Source organism: Monodon monoceros, unplaced genomic scaffold (genome assembly GCF_005190385.1).
Source record: "Monodon monoceros isolate NGI ecotype Baffin Bay Population unplaced genomic scaffold, NGI_Narwhal_1 Super_Scaffold_6, whole genome shotgun sequence".
NCBI classification, from domain to species: Eukaryota; Metazoa; Chordata; class Mammalia; order Artiodactyla; family Monodontidae; genus Monodon; species Monodon monoceros.
The window spans coordinates 44,244,293-44,266,737 of NW_021703783.1; positions in this window are offsets into that span (position 1 = coordinate 44,244,293).

Here is a 22,445-nt window from a genome sequence, read left to right on the forward strand (position 1 = left end):
TTTCTTTCTTTCTTTCTTTCTTTCTTTCTTTCTTTCTTTCTTTCTTTCTTTCTTTCTTTCTTTCTTTCTTTTCTTCCTTCCTTCCTTCCTTTCTCTCTCTCTCTTTCTTTCTCTCTCTCCCTCTCTCTCTTCCTTCCTTCCTTCCTTTCTTTCTCTCCTTTTGCTTGCATTGGGTCTTCATTGCTGTGTGTGGGCTTTCTCTAGTTGTGGCGAGTGGGGGCTACTCTTTATTGTGGTGCATGGGTTTCTCATTGCGGTGCCTTCTCTTGTTGCGGAGCACAGGCTCTAGGCACACGGGCTTCAGTAGTTGTGGAGTGTGGGCTCAGTAGTTGTGGCTCACGAGCTCTAGAGCACAGGCTCAGTAGTTGTGGTGCACAGGCTTAGTTGCGCCATGGCATGTGGGATCTTCCCAGACTGCGGATTGAACCCGTGTCCCCTGCGTTCTTCCCAGACTGGGGATTGAACCCGTGTCCCCTGCGTTGGAAGGCGGATTCTTAACCACTGCGCCACCAGGGAAGTTCCCAGTGTAATTTTTTATTTTTCATTCCCTGATGCCTCTCTGAGCCTTTGACTTCCTGTACTTTGAAATTACTTGACACCTGAGATGATACACTTTTCTAATAATTGCACATCTCCTGGGGCTCTTTATCTGTGGCTCTTCACCACCCTTCCCCCACCCTCTCAGTGTAGAGGTGATCCAAGAATCTGATCTTGAGACCCTCATTCTCATATACCAGGTCCAGAAAACCAAATCCTCATCTTTGACCCTATTTCAAGGTTAGTTCTTCATTTCCAATTGCTACCTTTTTCTTCCCAAGTCAGGACTTAAAACTAGAAGAGAGGGAACTTCATCTGTGTCCTTCAGTTTCCACTGAAGATTACAAAAATATATACAATTATATATATATATATATATAATATATAAAAATATATAATATAAATCTAGAGAGAAGCACAGAACATAATTTATCAAGGATAAGATTCTTACAGAAAACTCAATTTCTACTGAGGGAATTAGGAAGAGTTTTGAATTTGGCCTAAAATACCCATTCCTAAAATTAATCTTACATGTGCTTTTTTGGGCTAGCTGATAAACGATATTCATTTTTACATCTTGAATAATTCATGTACCACTGACCAGCACAATAAAATATTTCACTCTAAGCATTCATCTACGTTTCTTAACTCAGTTCTCAATTCTAATTACTACACACAATTTCTGTTTCTCGAAGGGAAAAGGAATCCTACATAGAACTGAACAACAGATAATGAACTCCATTAACTCAGGCTGACTGAGTAGGACTGACTGAGAAGATTTAAGTCTAAATCGAATTTTCTTTCCTGAGTTAGAAGTTTCATAAACTCTTAAATAAGCAAAAGTTTATCCACAGATCTGGCAGCCCTTGAGGTGGGGGGCATACCCCATGGTCCTACCTCCTTTCCTCTTTCATAATTCTCCTCCATGCTCAGGAACTCCCTGTGACCCAGAAAGGAGGGAAACGCTCTTCCCTCCTGCTCGATTCTGGTATACACCTGTTTTCTAAACTATCTTTTTCATAAGATGAGTTTGGAAAAGGGGAGAGAGAAGAGCTGGTTGGATGGCTTCCTTCTTCTCTTGTATCTCAGCACATGTTCTCCCAGCACCGTGGGAATTCTGCTATGTTTAAGAAGTCAGGAGATTCTCAGAATATTTCTGAGAGCCTCTTAGGAGACATGAAATACTGAGCTGTGCTGGGGAGAAGTGGGAGGAAGGAGAACTATTCACATAGTTTTATCCTCAGATTTCTGCTTTGGGCACAAGTTTCAGGGTGTTCCAGTAGAAGAGGGGTTCAGGCAGCTTTTGAATTTCTCCATCAATGTACAAGCTCCACAAAGTTGGGGCCTGAAAAGTAGCGTACCCCATAGCACCTGGAACAGTGCCTCACACATAATAGACACTTCATAATGGTAGAATAAAAGAGCAAATGGGAAAAAATGGCTCTTTAACTTTGATTTTCAGAAGCATCAAGGATGTCAGTGCTTACTGGTCCTGACTTGATTTGTGTTACAGTCAATAATTTGAAAGTGATGGAGTGAAAAGAAACAAGACTGCTCGTTTTCCTTCCATCTCACTGCCCTTTCTGATCAGATTTTCAAAATGCTCCACTGTGAAAAATTCCTAATTCTCTATATTAGATCCTTTTATGAGAACAAGGAACTTTTAATGTTGTGTATTCTTTTTTATCCCCATTTCCTATTCCTATGTCCCCACCCACTCTTCAATATACAACCATGTTCATGTTTTCTGTGATCCTTTTGCTTCTATATTTTGTAAGATACGAGTTATTTTGTGGGCATTAATTTATAATTGACACTATATTGTGCTACAAATCTTCTTCTCAGTTATTATTATTTTAATTTTTTTCTTTGAGCGCTGTAATCTACCGCGTGACTGAGTGACCATCTAATCCATAGCTGTGATTGCTGCATAGTCCTCCACGTGGCACATCCACTGCATTTCATGTGCTCACTGCTCGGCGTTGGACACCAGATTGCCTTTGATGCCCCACTCCAGAGTGGTGCTGTGACAAGCATCCTGGTACTCATCCCCTTATGGATGTGTGGGCTTAGTAAGGCATATGTGCAAAACTGTATGTTTAACTTAACTAACTGCAGCCCCTTCCTCTCCAGAATGGCTTTGCAGTCTTCCTTCCCACCAGCAGTGATGAGGGCTCCTACATCCTGTTCTGGTGTCTCTGCCGGCTTGGCATTATCTAGCTCTCTACTTTTTGCTGGTCCAATGGCTCTAAAGTGATATCCCATTATAGCTTTAAGTTACATTTTTTAACAGTTTTTTTTTTTTTTTTTGGCCGCACACCTTGTGGGATCTTATTTCCCTGACCAGGGATTGAACCTGGACCCTTGGCAGTGAAAGTGCGGAGTCCTAACCACTGGACCACCAGGGAATTCCCTACATTTTTTATTTTTTAATTAATTAATTAATTAATTAATTTTTGGCTGTGTTGGGTCCTCGCCTCTGTGCGAGGGCCTTCTCCAGTTGCGGCGAGCGGGGGGCCACTCTTCATTGCGGTGCGCGGGCCTCTCGCCGTCGCGGCCTCTCCCGTTGCGGAGCACAGGGTCCAGATGCGCAGGCTCAGTAGCTGTGGCGCACGGGCTTAGTTGCTCCGCGGCATGTGGGATCTTCCCAGACCAGGGCTCGAACCTGTGTCCCCTGCATTGGCAGGCAGACTCTCAACCACTGCGCCACCAGGGAAGCCCCCTACATTTTAAAATTAATATGTTTTTAACAAATGTTTCTCTTTGTGTGTGGACATTTTATGTTTCATCTTCTATAAACTGAATGTTCTTTTTGCCTATTCTGTATTGGAGTTCCTGTCTTTTCCTTGTTGAGTGCAGGAATCTCTTGTCAATTTCAGACATTGCAAATATCTTTTCCAAAGTTGTCAAATCTCTGTTAACTTGGTCCATGACATTTTTTGTTGAACAAAAATCTTTAATTTTTATAAAATCAAATTTAGTTTTTTGGCCTTACATTTTATACCTCTGGGGTAAAAAGCTTTGTTAAAATAATATTTTTATGACAATAATAAAAGGGACGGAGAAAGTGTTTTTGATAGTTTTATGTCAAATAACAAACTGCAGAGTTGAACATGAATCTCTTCTAATGACATTAGGCTTTTCCTTGACTATGAGTAGACTGAAGTTTTCTGTAGACCCAAGTGGAGAATAAGGTTTGCTTGTGAAGTGTGCTAAAGAACTTTCTCACCTAAGTGGAGAAGGTCTTTTGAAGGAATAATCTTATTCCCAACAAGCACTAGCTGTCTGGCTCAGGGTTGCCTGGCAAAGAAGCTAGGGCCTGCCCGGGGGCTGAAGGATTTCAATGCCTTTATGTCCTCATACAGCCTCCCCTGAGTGACTTCATTTTTCTTATCAAGTCTTATTAAAGATAGATGATGAGAAAAAGATGGCACTGGGAAAGTTCCCACACAGTGGTTTATACTTATGAGATTTTTTATTTTCCTTTTTGACCAGTTGTTATGGACTGAATGTTTGTATTACCCATAAATTCATATGTTGAAATCTTAACCGTCAGTACAATGGTATTAGGAGGTGGGGATTTGGGGAGGTGGTTAGGTCATGAGGGTGGAACCCTCATGAATAGGATTAGTGTCTTTACAAAAGAGATGCCAGGGAGCTCTCTTGCCCTCCCCACCGTGAGACTACAATGCTACCAGCTGTCTGCAGGCCATGAGAGAGTCCTTACCAGCACCTAGCCATGCTGGCACCCTGATCTCAGACCTCCAGCTTCCCAGTCTATGGTATTCTGTTATAAGCCTGAACTGACAAGATACCAGTCATTCAGTTAGCCAGAAAAAATGTAGATTGGTCCCCAAAGAAACTGGTTGGTGGACAAATTCAAATTTTATCCACAGTTGCAATGAGAGGTACAGTTAGATGATATAGTAGTTTCAATCATGTTCCCCCAGGATTCATGTCAACTCAAAACCTCAGAAAGTGACCTTATTTGAAAATATGACTATTATGGATGTAACTAGTTAAAGATCTTGAGAGGAAATTATCCTGGACTCAGGGTGGGCCCTAAATCCAATGACTAGAGGAGAGGACACAAAGACACACATGAGAAGAAGGCCATGTAAAGATGGAGGTAAAGATGGGAGTTATGTCAAGGAATGCCAGGAGCCACCAGAGGCTGGAAGAGAAAAGGAAGAATTCTTCCCTAGGGCCTTCAGAGGAAGCATGGCCCTGCTGAAATCTTGATTTTGGACATCTGGTCTCCAGAACTATAGGAGAGTAAATTCCTATTGTTTTAAGCCACCAAGTTTGTGGTAATTTGTAACATCAGCCTTAGGAGACTAATACAGGTGGAATGATGACATGGTAAGTTTTCAGGCTGCAGGTGTCCATTGGTTACTGGTACTTGGAGAACCAGGACCACAATGAGGAGGTTCTAAAGACTTCTGAGTAACCCGCCTGCTAAGAAAACTGTATTACCGTTATTGCCAATCAGAAACTTGCCTGGATTTGATGTAAAGACTGACGCTCGAGGTCCCCTAAAGTAATGATCTAATTCTCCACCCTTTAAATCTGAGACTTTGGCCACAATTTAACTCAAGTTTTACCCCATGCTCCAGTATTCCAGCTGGGAGATGATCCCCATTCTCCTCTCTTCATATGAACCTTTCCCTTTCTCTTTCTCTCCGGGGTATTTAAATGGCAGCGGAGGTGGGGAGAGGAAAAATCAGGGGCACAAACCTGATGTGATCCTTAGGGAAGGAGTTTGCACAATAGAAGCCCAAGGACACCATTAACTTATGTGGCAGTTACTTATTGAGAGGTTATTATATGACAGGCACCGTGAGAGGCACTGGAGGAGTGGGTTCTGGCTTGATGTTCTTCTGAGGTTTGCTCTCCAGGTCTGTGTGATCCATGTGAGTGGTTGCCAGGCATCTCTGAGGTTGCCTCTGCTGACACTTCCTCTCAGTGGCCCCAACAAACTACGTTCTGGCTCAGATCTTTTGACGACTTTCTGTGGCCTCCTGGTGGTTGTAGCTGATCAGTCCTCTTGGCATACAGCTTTCTATCCCTCATGTTCTGACCTCAGGGACAGGGAACTCACAGAGCTCTGAGAACTGGCTGAATCTTACTGGCTTCCTGTCCAGCGTCTAGGCCACGTACACTCTACCTCTTGTGGTATCCTCTCTATGGCACCCAGGTTCTCTCACCCTTGGAACCTGACAAGAATATCTCAGGGTTCTAAACTCTATCGCGTTACTGTATATTTCAGGAGTTCCTCCTTGCTACCACTCTCAAGGGTATTTCTAACTTTCTGGCAAAGATGCAAACACCAGAAAAATCTTGCTGTTACTGAGTGACATGTGCGCCAAGAAGTAGAAACCACGGCATTCTGGGAGGCAAAGCAGATATGACTTAATTAGATACATAGAAGGAAGGAGGAAAAAGGGAGGTACTCGTGGTCTAGGAGAGGAAATTCATAGGAGGGGAGCAGTGAATGTGAAGAAAATGGTTTCATTCCTGGAAGAAGGGTCTTAATTGACAAAGCCTGGGTGGCACTGGGCTGGCTTGGATACCTCCAGGACTGGGTAAGCCCAAATCTAAGGGTACTACAGGGATGGTCAGGCATCCAGTCTGCATCTCCTTCAGTAGGGCATTCAGAGTCACACTCCACCTATGAAGAGTGGAACGTGGGTTCAGCCATGGGTCCACCCACTGTCAGGTCCTTAAAGGAGCAGTGGGGGAGGAGTTGATCAGATCTGAGGGGCAGTGTGGATGCTCAGAAGACTCATCCTCAGACCCCGTAGTGGCATCAGAGGCTCAGGGCTGACCTCTGCCCAGTAACTGTGTCTGTAAGAATTGATCATTTCAGAGTCATCTGAGTTTTGTTGCTACCTTCAATTCAGCTTAATGGAAATCCCACTGTTGATTGAGTTCCCCAAACTCCTCAGCCTGACATTTAAAGCCCTGCACAATTTGATCTTTCTCTTTTTCTCATGTTCAGTTCTGAGAATATGCCTTTATATACCTGTCTTCAGTCACAGTCACCTACTCACCATTTTCCAAATGTGGCCTTCAGTCAACTGATGCTAAACCATTGCTCATACTCTTCCCTTTACTATAGAATGCCTTCTCGTGCTTATGGCTGCTGAAGCCCGACATATGCTCTATGTCTCAGCCTAAGTCACCACCACCCCCGATTCTCCCAGTGGGATTTATGCCCCACTATTCCAAACTTACACAATACTTTGAATGTCTGTTATATCACGCATCACATTTTGTCTTGTGCTGAAGTTATTTTATACATGTTTCTGTTTTCCCATGCAGTTTGGAAGTGCCGTTTTTTGTTCTTGTTGTTAAATTTATAGAACTCTCTTATGCCTAGGACAGTGCTTTGCATATAGAGGCAATCAGTAAAGTCTGTGGAACTGAACTCTCTGAAGTTGAAGGTAAATCACAAATGCGGTTGTATATTGAATATGGAAGACTGAGTGGATTTTTAGCATTTAAAATACTGTCTGGCCTTCATTAACACCTGGCACAATTTCCCATAAGCCTTAGGGTCTTTTTCTTGGCCGCATCCCACTTCCTCACTACAGCCCTGGCCCAGTCTTTGGCTTTAGCCCTTCCTTCCAGGCACACTCTTCCTTGGGTCCTGGTTGAGCTTGCTGTGCTGGCAGCAGCCTGGCTCTCTTAGCCCAGAAGTTTTGTCCCAACTCTCCCCAACCCCTCCTGGGAATCCTATTCCCTCTTTCTCCTCTCTTGATGCTATTAGATCTTTCCTTTTAAGATGATTTTTCACTCTCTAGTCCCCTGATTAATGTACCGTAGAGCACAAGAGCCAGGGTTATATAGTGGTTAAAAACATGGACTTTGGAGTCCTATGGTCTGGGCTTGAATTCCAGCTCTGCCACCTACTGTGTGCTATCTTAGGACAGATGCCAAAGAAACGTTTTCAGTGGTAACAGAGACAATAACATATCACCTCATAGAGCTTTCCTGAGGATTAAATGAGATGCATGCAAACACTTAGAAGACAGAGCCTGGCACATAGCCAGATATTTAAAATAGCGGCTGTCACTCTCATTCTTTGTCTCTTTTTCTACATGTTTTGTCAAAAGTATTGTTCAGTACTCTTCCTTTTTTTAAATTTAATTTAATTATTTTTTATACAACAAGTTCTTATTAGTTATCTATTTTATACATATTAGTGTATAAATGTCAATCCCAATCTCCCAATTCAATTGTTTGGTACTCTTATTTGTAGTATATGGTTTTATACACACTTTCTCTCACAACATTGGAATCCGAGTCCATACTGGAGACTCGTTGGCCAGCCTGTTGTCCTGTTCCTGAGTTATGCATCTCCTCTCCAAATAAGGCCTGAAGTGATGCTGGAGTGGATGGATGGACAGGCTTGATCAATGTTCAGTAGAGGAAGGGAAGTCTACTGAACAGAATACAGTACTGGGAGCTGGGCCAGACCTGAATGCCGATCTTTTTTAACCTTGTAAGCAGAAGCCTAGCTAGGTGATTTCACTCCTGGAGCACGTTCATGTAACTGTTTCCTTCTCCCCACAGATCCTACTCTGATCCAAGCCTCCTTCTCCCAAAGGCAAACGGTTGATGGGAACAAGAGACAAAGACCTGTAGCGGCAGCATGAGGTCAGGACCTGTGTTTTTCATCACTCTTTATCCCTAGTCCTTGTGTGTGTGTGTGTGTGTGTGTGTGTGTGTGTGTGTGTGTGTGCGCGCGCGCGTGCGCAAGTGCGTCTGCGCACACTTGTCTTCATTTCTGTCCCTCAGTTTCTCTGTTTATTGATTCTGTATCTGCTCTTTAACATTCCAACATTCATTCAATCAATGTCTGTAGACTGGTTACCACTCTCTGTGGGGGACTGTGCTGGCCGTCAGGAGTTCAGATAAAATATAAGAAATCCCCCCTTCGATTCTTAATGATCTATTAGAAAAAAAGCTTTGGCTTTATTTTGTTTTTTGCTTTTTTATTATGCACATTTTTAAGCATGCAGAAAAGTGGAGAAAAGAGTGAAACAAATCTCAGTGTACCTATTACCCAACTTCAAAATTTATTAACAAATGGCCAGTCCTGTTTCCTGTTTACCTTGATCTACTACTTTGCCATCCCTCACTGCCCACACTTACACAGTAGGTGATTGTGAGGCTGTTCGATCCCAGGCACCATGTGGTTTGAGCAGGACAGTTCTGATTTCCTTAGATGGAGTGTGAAGAGAGGGCACCTGTCTTGCCAATGCTCCTTCTGTTGGTGCCTTAGCAGTGCCCCCTTCTTGCCTTCAAGTCTTGGATTTTGGACACTGTAGAGAGCCTCAGTCAGACCAGGTCTCCAGAAGACCCCACTTACCCCTAATGCTTTTGTTTTCAGAGAATCCCACATTTCCAGCAAATTTTGAGGACAGGGCAATGGTATTGGGTCGGGTGTGGGGTGGGACAGGGCTAATGACAGCTCTGCCCTACCGTGTGTATGTGAGCCCAGGAGGGCTGCCCTGCATGGCCTGATGCTCTGGCTCCTCCTGGACTGCCTCCCAACACCCTCCCAGATCTCTTAAGTCCAAGCTTGACTAAAAGTCTCAGGTCCATCCTGAGTGGGATTCTGGGCCTTTGCCATTTGTGAGCTTTTTTCTTGCTCTGTCATTAGGAGCGTGATGCTTGAGATTGATGTCAGGTTGGCGGGGAGAGAGCTTGAGAAATAGGAGTGTGAGAGTAATAGGCATAGTGTAATAGTACTAATAATTCCAGTGCTTATTGTGTTTACTATGTGCCAGGCACTGTTCTGAGTCTTTTACGTGTACTCATTTGTTACAACAATTCTATAAGATAGGTACTCAAGGCAAAGAGAGCTTAGAAAACTTGACCAAGGTCATATGGTAGAAAGAAGCAGAACTGGAATACAAACCCAGGCAGCCTAGTTCTAGAGACCACCCTCTTAAATGAAGTTTTTTGGGGGTCTTGTGAACAGCCATTAACCTCTAGGGGGAAAGACTCCCCCTAGAGGGGGACAAATAAAAAGTAAAGACAAGGATGAGAGAAGGCCATATAAATAAATGAATACACAGCGGGTCTAATTGTAACAAATGTACCATATTAACGCAAGATTTTAACAGTGGAAGAAACTGTGTTGGGGGATAGGGGGATAGGGGAACTCTCTGTTCTTTCTGTGCAATTTCCTGTAAACCTAAAGCTGCTCTAGAAGATAAAATCTTAAAAAAGTGGGGTCTTCCCAAGATAATATTGACTGATAAGTTGGGACAATAAACACGGTTGAAAGCGGAGGTTGGAAAATTAAAACTTTTATGCTTAAATACCGTTGGGGGTGATACCTCAAAAACCTGATTGCTTACCACTTATAATACATTATAAGGATAAAATGAGATTCATGTATGTGAAAGCACTTAGTGGAAAAACTTCATACTTCTGCTGATTTGTATTTGCCTTCTTCTTGGGCCTCTGTCTTTTCTCTTGTGGTTTCTGTTTCTTCCAAGTATTTCCTGCCAAGTCAATCTCTGTGTTGCTGGAAACTGGTTCCGTGTGTTCTGTGTTGGACCTGAATTTTTGTTTCTGATGTCATCCTTGCCCAAAGCACCTTTGTCCCAGAGTGACTCTAAGGAATATCTGCCTGTTCCCTCCACAGCCAATGTCTGCATATATTATTGTTAGAAGTGGAGGTCAAGTTGAGTGTGCACCTGTGTTAGTGCGAATAGTGTGGATTTCCAAGCAGGACCCTGCTTCCCATGCATTTTCATGAATGTGACTAGGCAGCCTTGTGCCCTGTGATTGTTGACTTAATGCATTTCCATTTTTCTTATAAAGAAAATGACTTATTGGGTAACTTCTGTTTTTGATTTTCCTTGGGGCTAAGAGAACTAAGAACTGACATATTTGGATTAGAGTGCTATAAATAACAAGTATTCCCTGAAACAGCTAGATACTGTCTAATTTTGCTTATTTGCAAGACCCAAGAGAAGATCATGAACGACCCTAAGTAGGTACATTAAGGTTTTTACTTAGCTAAATCGTTTACCTTTTATGAGCAGATTATGAAACCACGAGGCAGAACTTTGACATCTTCATTCAGTTTTATAGCTCTGTGTAGACAGGTCTCAATAAATAATGATAGTACTGCTCAATTGGTAAAAAATAGATTTTACTACACAGAGAGCATTTGGGAATCGTGAGGACTGAGTCACAGTTCATCTGGTATATTGTGATTCAATCATACTTGAGAAGGTTTAGCTGTGGGAAATTGCTGGAACTCTAAAAGCAACAAGTACCCATCTTCCTTACCAGTTTTGAGGAGCACGTGAAATAATCTAAGACTAAAATCAAAACCAGGGGAAACTTAGGCTCACATGTTTGCTAAAAGAAAAACAGCCAAAAGTATAATTTAGGAGAAACAAAAGCATGATGTTTGAGAGTATACACATTTTGAGAATTGTTTCCAGGTGCTACAAGTGAGATTAAAAGCTATTTCTAGATGTTAACCCACGAGGGTTGTTTTACCCATGGTTTGGGAAGTCACTGTGCCACTGTGTGAAGGAATAGCAATTGCCCCTGCTGGAAGACTCGCATAAATACCTTGGGGCATATCTTTTTTTTTTTTTTTAAACATCTTTATTGGAGTATAATTGCTTTCCAATGGTGTGTTAGTTTCTGCTTTATAACAAATTGCCTGGAGCATATCTTTTCCTGCTGTGTTTCTCACGTGGGAGCTAACACTCCTCTGGGAACCACCAAAATCTGAATATGTATCTTAGAAACTCAGGTTTTCCTGATGTGGCTCCTCCCCAAGCTAGTCCAGATTGCTTGGCCTCTGTCCTCTGCTATCCTCTTCTTTGCTTCTCCTATCTATGAATCTTGTTACCCTCTCCCAAAGGAACCTCATCCAAATGGCCTGAGGCATCTGGTCATAGCTTCAGTTTCTGGCTTTACTTCCATCTATCTTGCCTCTGTCTCTTCTCACTGCCGTAGTCACAGATATAATATTTTCTTAGGCCCTCCATGTCTTTTTGCTCAGTATGTGTCTCTCAATGGATCTACCCAGTTTTTATCAAATGCTGTTATACTCACTGGCCATTTCAAATGCATAGATCACTTACCTATTTGTGAGTGTACATGTCACAAAAATAAATCAGAAACCATCGATTCCGTTGCTGTTAAATATTGAAACTTATGTGAATAATTTCCGTTGTATATTAGGTTTATAAGATTAGACAATATTTATTTTATCTTGTCTGCTCAACGTGTATAATGGGCATTGGATTTTAGCCTCCGTTTTTTGAGGGATTCCTTAGTCGCTATTTATTTTCTTTGTTTGGAATGATTAACATGAAGAACCATTACATCAAGACAAAATGCTTCTCATATTACACCATCCTGGACCCCCTGGGTGTTGTTCTGTTGGGAACTTGAAACCTCAGCCTTAGACTCCCTCCCATCATGTTTGAAAATACTAGCTAACGTTTATGTGTGCTTATCATTTATCAGGCATTAACTCAATCTTCACAAAAATCCAGTAAGGAAAATACTGTAAATCTCCGTCATATTACACATGAGAAAATTGAGTGACAATAAGGTCAATTAACTGGCCCAATGTCACGCAGCCCATAAATGCAGGAGTCATGATTCAAACCAGATGGCCCAGCACTAGCAGCCTTGCTCTTTACTCCTCACTGCCCCTCATCTGATGTGGTAGACGTGGCTCGTGCCTTAATGGGAAGGCCTGCCGTCTCTGCGGCTCACATATAAAGTGTGATGCCCTGGTCAAGTCTGCACCTTGCATTATAGAAAATGAACCAGGATGCTTAATGGGGATGCCAAGGGGAGAGGAAGTTTGACTTCCTCATAGTCTCGATCTCTGCTTCTCCAACCCATACTGAATCAATATGCAAATCCAAGGATAAAGAACATGCTTGCTATGCCACGTATCATCAAAAGGATTTCTGGCATTCTGTACCAACAGACTGGTGCCTGAGACCTTCCTTTATAGAAATTCTAGAGCCCCCTATCTGGTTTATAACAGTTCCAAAGGTTACAGATGGTCTCATTGCTCTAAAAATAAATATCTTATGGATCTTTGAAACTCAAAACCTGGCCATTTCTTCATGTACTCCTGATTGATGGATTCATGAAAGTCACATAAAAATCAGCTTCCAAAGCCTTAGCATTTTTGATTAGTATTGAATTTAGGCACTTGCCTATTTCTTCATTTATATGAGAAAGTTTTAACTTCTGAGAAAAACTTCTAATAACTTTGTGTCAGTTCCTTCATGAAAAGTTCAAAGCCAAAGCAGGGAGTAGCAGTGTTAGACTACAGTAATGAAAAAGTCCACATAATTAATCATTCCTTCAACAGACACACCGGCATTCATCCAAGAAAAGGGAACGCTTCCTTAGAAGAGGTTTTGATATCACAACTTATGTTTACCTCAATTAATAGCCTCTTCGGGAAACCCAAAGTGAAAAAGATTATTAGTGGAATGCTCTGACTCTTTCTTTGCCAGCTGCAAGTGACAGACTGAATTCTTCACGTACAGAGATTGAATTTTCAGAGTGGGCTTTCTGGGTCCTGAGATTATTTGCTTTCAAGTACCCAGATTTTTCTATTCATGCGTTCCTTATGAACTATCATATTTCATACAACTCTCAGGGACCCAGCAAGCCTCCAACTCATTGATCTGATTCCACATCATGTCAAATACTACAACTAATGTATCTGCTTCATAGTTCTAAATAAAAATGTTCTTTTTGTGTAATTTTCACTTGGTAGTGTAGAATGATATTTTCAGTTATATAGAAAAGAGTGTGCTTATGTGTGTACACACACATGCACACATCCCAGCTTCGTACATGCTGTTATGGTGGTGCCACAGTCTATGAACTGAAGAAGATAAATGAAGCAAGAAACTGGCCAGGTTTACAACAGTGAAGGCCACTTATTTTTTCTTGTTAAGTCTTACTAGCATGTCAATATACAGTAAAGTTATTACTAATGATTCCTGGAGAGAAACAAATGGACACAATTAAAATTTATCATTTTTCCTTTATCAATAAATAGTATATGGTATATTAGCATTTGTAAGAAGAGCAGCAGTTATTAGTTAAATGAACCAATAATAAAATTGAGAGTGGAAATATCCACAGGCTCATTCTACTAAAGTTGATCCAGATTAGCCAGGGCATTGATACCTCCACACCTGAAATCCGTTTTTTTCTCTGGAGACCAAGCTGACAAGAAAATCCTAGACTATATTGAAACTTAATAACTAAAATAATTGCTTGGAACCTAAGTGTCCATCAACAGATGAATGGATAAAGAAGATGTGGCACCTATATACAGTGGAATATTACTCAGCCATAAAAAGAAACTAAAATGAGTTATTTGTAGTGAGGTGGATGGACCTAGAGTCTGTCATACAGAGTGAAGTAAGTCAGAAAGAGAAAAACAAATACCGTATGCTAACACATATATATGGAATCTAAAAAAAAAGGTTATGAAGAACCTAGGGGCAAGATGGGAATAAAGACCTACTAGAGAATGGACTTGAGGACACGGGGAGGGGGGAAGGGTAAACTGGGATGAAGTGAGAGAAGGCATGGACATGTGTACACTACCAAATGTGAAATCGATAGCTAGTGGGAAGCAGCCGCAAAGCACAGGGAGATCAGCTCGGTGCTTTGTGACACCTAGAGGGGTGGGATAGGGAGGGTGGGAGGGAGGGAGACACAAGAGGGAAGAGATACGGGGATATATGTATATGTATAGCTGATTCACTTTGTTATAAAGTAGAAACTAACACTCCATTGTAAAGCAATTATACTCCAATAAAGATGTTAAAAAAAAAAGAATTGCTTGGAAAAAGATAATTGATAACAGCATCCAACTGAAAAAATTATGTCCATATTGAATACCTCCTATAGATATTTGTAAGTATCATGAAGGATGCACAGATGAAAATATCTTTAGGCTCTGTGGAGGAAAATTGACATCCTAATTCATGAGAGTGATCAATTTGAATCCTACCTCTGCTGACTTGGGAGTCTTCACATAGGCTCTTTTCTCTGCTCAGAACTGTATCTTTTCCTGGTGTTGCTAGGGAAGTTTCATTTCCCTCTTATAGTGGATGCAATATTATTTTCATTGGGATTTTATCACCCAGGCATTGGCTTGCTGAACATTTGCTTGATGATGCACTCTACTTTCTCATACCTGGGGGTCAGAATTCTGACCTATTGTGTTTTGTATGTAGACTGTCTCTGGGCTCTGGTCCTTGGGGAGTTTTATCCTGCCTTCTTTGGTGGAAAGAGTAACTTTCTATTTGGGATCTGAGATAAAAATGAATCACCCACTGGCAGAGATATAGATACTGCCATTGTAAAGTCATTAAATCTCTCCATCTCACCCAAATCCCAGAGATTCAGTGCCCATTCTTTTAACTATTTCACCTCCACCATCATGTAGGCTGTATAAGGATCTGTGTCTTCTTCTTATGTTGCTAACTTAAGCTAGAATTCTAAGTATATTTCCACTAGACTAGGTCTATCCATACATGACTTTGGGGAAAGGAAGAGGATACTAAACTTCCTCTCACTTTTTACAATTTCAGATTGATTATGCAAAATTTTCAAATCTGGAATAGCAACAAATGCTTGAACTGATGTTTCTACAAAAGTAAAATTCTTGTAAACAAGATTACCCATCACAAATATGTATAAACTTCTATATACATTTTCTTATATATGATGTACATCCCTGAAGAGCCTCCCAAAATAAGTAAGTTAAGTTTAAATTGGAAAGGTTAATACAAAAAAGACTGGCTAAGAGATATATGGAAAACACTGAGTTAAATTCCTTTTAAAACACGGGATACTACTAAGAATGGTTTCAGAAAAGCCTTCCTTTCTTTTTCAAATAATGATGTTCAAACATGCTGGTTAACTATCCTGCCAACTTACAAATCTCAGGAGCTTAAATGAAGAGCAGTTGTATTAGTGGTGAATTCTTTTTTGGTATCAATGAATAAAAAGTGAGCATTTCCTAGTTTAGTCAACAAACATTTCTCTGGGTTTCTGGACTAGTAAAGGTCAAATCATTGATTTATATTTCACAACTTCTTTAGCTTTGATTCATAAATCAAATTTCCCTGGTTGCTGGTGGTTAAAGATGGCTGTAGAGAGCCATTTTCTTAATGATGGAAAAATTTCCTGATAAATTAGGTGTCAACACTTGGTGGAAGTTCTTGCATTATCATGGAAGATAGGTAGGGCATTTACATAAATGTGTTTTTGGGGAAGGGAAAAGGCCTTCATGTACACTCTAGACTTTCGAGATTGATGTTTGAGCCAAAGCCATCCTTGAAAGGACAAGAGCCCTTGAAAGTAAGCTTTATTTTGTTTTTAAATCTCAAAATCAGAAGCTGCTTACACAAAGACACTACAGACTCCTTGGTGAATAGATACCATGAGAGGGAGCTGGAATTTTTGTGAGAGATTTGCCAATTACAAAGCATCATCGTGCCTATTTGCTTGACATTCACTCAATACCTAACGTGCCACATAATTTGTTATCAATACTACTTTGCATGCGGAAGGTCTGATCTCCCCAAAAGAAATAAAACAGACAAAATAGTTAACAGAGGAAAATGCAGTGATTCTCCATTGCTATTTTCTATCATAAAAAAACCCCCAGAAAACCAAACCCTTTTGATATCTATGAAGGACTCCATGGCTAGAAACGATCTCCCGAGGGAATAAAAGGCAACTGAGGCCATAGTGCAACACCCATCAGAATTCTGTGAGGGCCCCAGGAGTGCCCCTGAATTTTTACCCTTTATGGCTTTTGATATTCCTTGGTTTTGACCTGGTTGTTTTTATTTGTTGCTGTCATGATGGGCCATTCTTGGTTTGACTTCTTTTGGCTTTCCAGCTTCTGTGATTCAACTGTTCTTTTACCAGAAACTCTCATTCCAGGATTTACTTCCTGGTTTTTGCTTTCTACATTCATCTTCACTGTTTGCTTTGGCTTTTGTATCGGCTCAAACCCCAGTTTCACTGTTGACTCCACACACCTTCTTCCCTGTCCAATTATGGGGGAATACACAGCACTGTAACTGTGGAGGAAGATGAGCTCCAAAGTTCTGAGTGGGGACAACAGTTAAAGAAATTTTCCAATATTTTTAAAACACAAAGAGAAAATAAACAATATTTCTTTTTATTGACAGATTCTTAAGGATCTCAAAAATATTAATATTTTCCCCACAGCAAGACTCCCTTCTAAGAATTGTTAATGTAGGGTGCTTTGACAAACTGGTATTTTGACTTATACATGTACTAGTTGAAAAACTATAATAGGGCATAGTGTAGGAACAGTGACAAACTTTGATATTAAAACCAGCCATGAAGGAAGTCTTCCCTTCATTTTTAGCTTATTTAAGGCACAGTTCTCATTCTCCAATTAATAAATATTTGCTAAGTTTCCATTAGGAAACAGTTGTTCTAGATGCTTTAAATTTGACAGGATGCTAAAAATTATATTTTTACCTTCAAGGAGTTTATACTTTGGAGAGACAAAATATAAGTAAAGTGGATTATAAATCAGAAATGAAATTTAAGATTTAAATCATATGTAACTAATACAAAATATGGCATCCTATATTCAGGATTTATTTTTTTCACAAGGCCAAATAACATCTTTCATCTTCTTCCATTTAGTTGTAAATTTGAGCGGCTGATTTTTTTTTTTTTTGCGGTACACGGGCCTCTCACCGTTGCGGCCTCTCCCGCTGCGGAGCACAGGCTCTGGACGCGCAGGCTCAGCGGCCATGGCTCACGGGCCCAGCCGCTCCGCGGCATGTGGGATCTTCCCGGACCGGGGCACGAACCCGTGTCCCTGCATCGGCAGGCGGACTCTCAACCACTGCGCCACCAGGGAAGCTCCACTAATTTTTATTTTAGACTTTTAGAGGGATAGTGATTAAACTGTATATAGTCCTTATTACTAACTTCTAAAATTTGAGCTAGTGAGTTAGTTAACTCACTACTTTTCAAACTTGGAATTTTTATGATTGTTTAGGTGTGAGAATAACTAACATATAGATATAAGATTAAGAACCATGTATATTACATAGTTTTTTTAATAACACTCATGTTATTTCACCTTTATTGTGTAATTATCATAGGGAGATGTTAGATACCACTTAGGACTGTGTGGTTTCCAGGTAAGACCCAAGGAATTTGGTTCAGGAGTTGTGAATAAGAAACAAAAATTAAAGGGGAGCTATAGAACATGAGGATTCCTGGCCAGGAAAATGGTGTCAATGTAAGCACAAAATTTAAGAAGTAGAAGAAGATTGTCAAGGTTCTTGGCAACAAATTGACTTTGTGACCTTAAGGGAGAATGAAAGAAAGATTGAAATATGTCAGCAGGATACAAGGGGACCTCAGAGGAAAACCAGCCTTGATGTCATTGGAGGCATCTGCTGGTCCACACCATTTCACTGCACATCATTTTGTGTACCTGTCATGGATAATAATAATGAAAATGAACTCATTTAGGAAATGACTCTATCTCTGCATGGACAGATTGCAAAACTTCATCCAAGGAGCAATATTTTAAATAAGTCACTTAAAATTACAACATTGTGGGACTTCCCTGGTGGTGCTGTGGTTAAGAATCCACCTGCCAATGCAGGGGTCACGAGTCCGAGCCCTGTTCTGGGAAGATCCCACATGCCGCGGAGCAGCTAAGCCCGTGCACCACAACTACTGAGCCTGAGCTCTAGAGCCCACAGGCCACAGCTACTGAGCCCATGCGCCACAACTACTGAAGCCCGTGAGCCTAGAGCCCGTGCTCCACAGCAAGAGAAGCCACCGCAATGAGAAGCCTGTGCACTGCAACGAAGAGTAGCCCCTGCTTGCCGTAACTAGAGAAGGCCCGCGCGCAGCAACGAAGACCCACACAGACAAAAATAAATAAAATAAATAAATAAATTTATTTTAAAAAATTTGCAACATTGTTAGACCTAAGAATATCTTATCTACCAAACAAGTTTGCCTTTGAATAAAACCAAAAATTGGGATAGTCAGCTCATTTTTAGAGCATACCTTGCTATATCTTTTTCCTTTTTTTTTTTAAACAGAAAGTCAGGATCTTTTAAAGTGACAGGTTAGAAAATGTTTTGATTTGTCCTCTTCCCCACCTTCTCCATTTCTAGGAAATAGGAAAGACTTTATGTAGTAACTAATATCTACTCATTTCACCTTATGTCAAATGTATTCACAAGTCTGCAGCACAAAATAGCATATAAATTACAAAGAAAACAGTGTGTTTTCTCATTTATATTCTTATCTTCAAATTCGGACTATCAGCACAAGTTTAAATGTAGAATTTAAAATTGAATGGGTCTGTAAGATCACCTCATGCTAGGCTTCTTATTTTACAGATGAAGAAGCAAGCTTGAGAGTGACCGGTCCCAGGTCACAGGCTTTGTGAACAGAGCCTTGACAGAGAGTTTTTGACTATCAGCTCAATACTCTCTTTATATCACACATCCTCTTAAACCATGGAAGAAAAAATTTCCCCAGGAGCTATTTTTTCAGTTATTTTTCCTTGTCCACAAACATATTTATAATCTATTAGAGGCCTAATATAAAATGGTGCTAGCAAAACGTTAATATTCTCCACGACTTTAAGCATTGTTCTTTCTGCCAATATATGAGAGGCTACCAACTACTTAGAAAGGAAATTCTGCATTCAGTTACACAAAGGTACACTCACAATTGGCCATTGTATGCCTTGTGGTACTATGGGGCATAATCACAGACCCTAAAGTTGGAAAAGGGCTCCGAGAGCATCTTATCCAAGTTCATATATATATATATGTTTTTTTTGGTTTTTTGGGTTTTTTTTTTGCGGTACGCGGGCCTCTCACTGTTGCGGCCTCTCCCATTGCGGAGCACAGGCTCTGGATGCACAGGCTCAGTGGCCATGGCTCGCAGGCCCAGACACTCCGCAGCATGTGGGATCTTCCCGGACCGGGGCACAAACCCGTGTTCCCTGCATCGGCAGGCGGGCTCTCAACCACTGTGCCACCAGGGAAGCCCTAAGTTCATATTTTTATATGATAAAATGTTCCTCAGAGATGCCAAGTACTGGCAGAGGTAGAGCTGTGTTGACCTCTCCATTCTTTCTTTTAAATTTCCCCTTGTGAAGAACGGTCCACGTTTATGAGATAGCTACTCAAGGTCAAGAGCACATATGGCCATGAAACAAAACACATTTTCTATCCACAAGAGAATCAAACCAATTTCTAGTTTTCATAAGCTGCGTTGAGCTTTTAGTAGGTCTTATCACAAGTCATAGGTACAAGTTGAAAATATACAGATTCAAGAAGTGTTCAAATAATTCTTGGATATCAGCTTCATGGTGAATTTAGAAGATTTTAGACATGTTCTGAGGTATTACAACAATATTTGGCACGATGTGATCATTAAGAGTACAGGCACTGACCCAGAATGCTGGCTTTGCCACTTTCTAGAGGCATGAATTTAGCTTCTTTAATTCAAAACAGGGATAAAGTTACTCCCAATCTCATGGGGGTGGTTGTGAGGATTAGATGAGTTATACACACAAAGTGCTTTGTGGCTTGGCACAGAAGCGTTCAATAAATGCTTGTTATTACTATTATTGATGCCATGGAAGGTAATCAAGCACTCTTCCAAGATATTTGTTGGGGAAATAGTGTGATTTAGTAGCAAGAATATTGAATTTAGTTTCTGAAGTTTTCAAGTTGTAGCTCCTCCACTTATTAACTCTGTATTGGGTGAGCCATTCACTTCTCTGAGATTTTAACTCCTCTGCTCAACATGTTGGTAATATTGTGTTTTCTGTTTACCTCATATGGGTAGTTGTGAAAATCAAGTGAATTGATGAATATGAATGTACTTTCTGCAGAGTAAATCTATTGACAAATGGACCCGATTATTTTTATTCTTTTCTGCTGCCTCTGTGTTAAGAGGTACAGCATGGCTGGACAAAAGATCTAACTGAGTGTGAGAATTTAAGGATCCTACACATTTGACATTTCCTTGTAGACTCACAACAGCTGGAAGTTGGGGTTGGAGGCCTGGTTAATCAGTTATAACATTTATTGAATGCTTACTCTCCATAAGACACTCTGGACAAAAAAAAAAAAAATTACATACAAATTCTAAAGTCTCTGGCATTAAAACAAAAGCGTTATGTAAATGTGATATCCAAGAATGTTCCATGATAAAGACACCAGCTCCTACTGCAGTTTCCGTGTGCTGTGGGATGTGGCCTCCAAGATGTCTGCCATCACTTCTTTCCCTCTGTGTATCTGCTTCCTGCTTCATACACTGTGAGATGAATTCCCCTCTCCTTGAATGTGGGCTGGTCTTAGTGACTTTCTGGACCAATAGAATGTAGCAGAAGTGACTGGGACTTCTGAAGCTCACTCATAAGCAGGACTGGACTTGGACTTCTTGGAACACTCACTCTTGGAGCACTCCTTTTCAGAACCCACATGCCAAAGCCACAGATAGGAGCTGTAGTTGACCGTTCTAGCTGAGAGCTCCAACCTGATAGCCAGCAGCAGTTGCCAGGCTTGTGAGTGAGCGTCTTGGGTGCTGACCCCAGTCAACCCTTCAGATGACTCCAGTCCCAGCTGCCTCTGACTGCAACTGCATGAGAGATTCCAGTTGAGAACTGCCTCACTTGAGTCCAGACAGCATGCAGAAGCTGAGAGATGTTAATAAATTATTGATTAAAGACACTAAGTTTTAGGGCTCTTTCCTTTGCAGCAATAGATATCTGAAACACACACTATTTTCTTCTGAGGTAATTTGCAAATTGTGAAAATTGGAAAGAATTGTTTAATAAAAGCCTTTGTGTGCACATTTCAAGTTTGATTTACCTGGTAGCTAAAAAAGCATTTGGAATGGGAAATGTTTCACTCTTGCTTAAAATAATAATAATAAAATTACTATTATGGGTTGAGGATCTGTTATATGTCTGTCACTCACCACGTACTTTATACACTTATCTCAGAGCTGGGTTTAAAACCACAGTTGTTTAAAAATCTCATTTGTTCTCATTATACCACACAGCCCATTATATGTTATCTCCTTCAGACTGAAACGTATCAGTCCTGATGAATTTTACACTTTCCAAGTAGGAAGTTCTAAACCCTATAAGAAAGCAGCATGGTGTATATTGGATTTTTTGTTTGTTTTTGGCAGTTGGTGCCGAACCTGACACATAATAGGTGCTTAATAAACAGCTGTTAACCAAGCTATTTATTACTTAACTGGTTTTTCTCTAAATGTACCGTGTAGCTCTTCACCTCTTTACTCTCAGACATTATCCAACAATTTGAGGTCTTTTCTTCTTCATAGCTTGGTCACCAAAATTTAATTGTCATACTCACAATTCAAATTCAACTTAAAAGTCAGCAAAACTTGTACTGTCTTCCTTTAAATATTTCCATAAATATTTAGGACTGGCAAGAGCCCCACTTCCTGTTGGACCTCTCCTGCTGCCATGTTTGTTCTTGCTCACTCCACTTTGGCCATGCTGGTCTCCCTGCTCTTCCTCTCAATCATTAGGCGTGCTCCTGCCTCTGTGCATGAGGTTCTCTGCTCCTTCAGGTCTCTGCTCCAATATTCATTATCAATGAAGCCTTTACTGATCACCCTTTTAAAAGAGCCCAACCCCCCTTCCTACTACCTAGCCTTCTTACCCTGCTTAATTTTTTCCTCATAGTATGCATCCTCATCTGACAAAGTATACATTTGCTTTTTAGTCCCTTTAGTAGAAGGTAAGCTCCTCATGGGTAGAGACTTGGCTTTGTTCTCTGTTA